This window comes from Plasmodium malariae, assembly GCF_900090045.1.
Source record: "Plasmodium malariae genome assembly, chromosome: 11".
Taxonomy (NCBI): domain Eukaryota; phylum Apicomplexa; class Aconoidasida; order Haemosporida; family Plasmodiidae; genus Plasmodium; species Plasmodium malariae.
The window spans coordinates 1,298,534-1,301,139 of record NC_041785.1 but is presented as its reverse complement, the minus strand read 5'-3'; positions in this window follow the sequence as shown (position 1 = coordinate 1,301,139).

The following is a 2,606-nucleotide window of genomic DNA, read 5'->3' as shown; positions in this document are numbered from 1 at the left end:
TTTCACTTTTTATTATATAAAAGGCAATAAATTTATTGAAAATTAAGCATAAGTTTACAAATTGACAAACTAACAAATTGATAAATTGACAGATTGCCAAAATATTAGATGGAAAAGACAGGAAAATAAAATGAAATATGGAATAATAAAGACGATCATTAATAAGATTCGCAAACTTAAATATAAAATTTCATTACATCATTATAGGTTATTTTAACAAAAAATTTAAAATAACATTAAATTAGAGAATTACAATAATAATTAATAATGTAACAAATTGTTGTCTTCACTGGATTTTATTTCTTCAGTAATATATAATTTTAGCTTTAAAACTTAAAACAAATAATTTGAGAATTAAAAATATATTTAAAAAAAACAAAACAAAACAAATATAGAAATGTAAAGTCAAATATATGGAAATATGTGGAAATATGTGGAATTATGTGGAAATATATGAAGATATATAAAAATATGTACAAATATATACAAATATATGGAAACATACACATAAATATGTGTATTTATGTGTACATATGTATAAACAAAAATAGTAAATATGGGGCACAATTACCTACGAAAACATTAACAACATAAACAAATTTTGGGAAACGTTACATAATATTTCTTTCGTCAAATCATAGGAAAAGTATTTTTATAATATTTTTTTTCTGTTTTAGTGGTATATGAAAACAAATGTGAACATAATGTTATATATTTTCTTATATATCTACAAAAGTCGTATATATCTCAGTGCAAATATCTTTGCCTGCAAGATGCATATACTATGAATTTATTTTGTCACAAAATTTTACAACATAAAACAGTACTATAACACACAATTTTCATAAGGAATAATATACGATGTTCATTACACTACACAATTTGAGAAACATAACATGAATATTAAAGAAATATTTACTTACTAACAATTAATAAAAAAACTAATTTTAATGTGTGTATATTTAATAATATATTATGTGTGTAATAGTGTGCAACATGTAGATTCAGTGCACCATAAGAATAAAATAAATATTTATTATTTTATTATATATATATATATATATATATATATATATATATACTTTTACTTAATTTTCAATCAAAAAAAAAAAAAAAAAAAAAAAATTAAGAAAAATAAAAATGTAATTAAAAACACAAATCAAAAATAAAATGAAAAGTTATGTTCTATAAAATTCAGCTGTCCAAAATAATAAAGATATTTTTTAGACATTTTCTGATTAATAAAATACGAAAAAAAAAGAAAAAAAATAGAATTGAACTACTGTTTTTTTTTTTTTTTTTTTTTTTTTTTTATTTCAAAAAATATGAACAGCTAAAATACATAAAAATTAAATAATAGTCATGAAAATTCTGAATTTTAAATTCATTACAAATAAAATATTTTAATGTTTAAAAAGAAACAAGATAAAAATAATAAAAACAAAAAATAATATATTAAAAAAAAAAAAAAAAGAAAAGTGTATAAAATTTACAGAATATTAATGCATTTATTTATAGGATAATGTTTGTAGAAATATGGAAAGCTTTTTTTTTAATCTACATAAAATTTATATTATTTATAAAAAGTTATGACATATTAATATATTTTTTTTTTTTTTTTAATGAACAACCGTTAACAGAATTGCGCATGAGTAAATTTTTTTTTTTTTTTTTTTCATAACACACTATTTAAATTACATTCACATGATCCTCTATGAATGAAAGGTATTTTAACATTTTAAAAATTAAGATATTAAAGAAAGAAAAATCTATTTAAATGAATATGTCTAGTTTTTAAAAGATATGCATTTTGTGGAATATTTTTTTTTAGAATTTTACTTAAATAAAATTATATATACTTTGAAATTTTTACACATATAACATATGTAAATGCATACTTTTTACCATATAAACCATTGTATACTAAGCTCCTTTTGAAGATAATGCGTTATGATAATCTAAGTGTTATTTACATAAATATATGTTCGTCATTTTTTTTTTTTTTTTTAACAGCTTCAAAAACAATTGTAAATGTAAAAATTAAAAACAAAAAATAAACAAAAACAGAGTTATATGATTTTATATGCATATGTAATTTTATTTTTATTTAATATTTAATTCATACAAATAAAGCAAGATGTGTAAAAATTAAGTGGTTACATAATTTAAGAGTAATGATTTCATATTAATCATATTTTAACAATAATATTTAAGTGTAAAATACAATTTACAAATGTAATTAGAAGGGATATTTTATCTTCATCGTTTATTTTTATTATATGTAAAATAACAAGCTCATTTTATTGTGTAGAGGTTTTTGTAAAATTGTTTAATTTTTTAAAAGTATAGGACCTAGCTATTTTCTATAATTACATAAATATACGTATTCGTGTCTTAAGCAAAAAAAAAAAAAAAAATTATTACCTGAGCAAGTTGTAGACGCCGATTGTTTCTACATTCACATAATAGACTCTTTTTAGTAAAATAACATCTATTTTTTATGACCTGATTAGAAAGGGTTATATTAAAGTTTTCTAAATAACTTATTAATGTGTGAAAAAATATATAAGTAATATATAATCCAAAAATTAATTTACTGTTAAAAA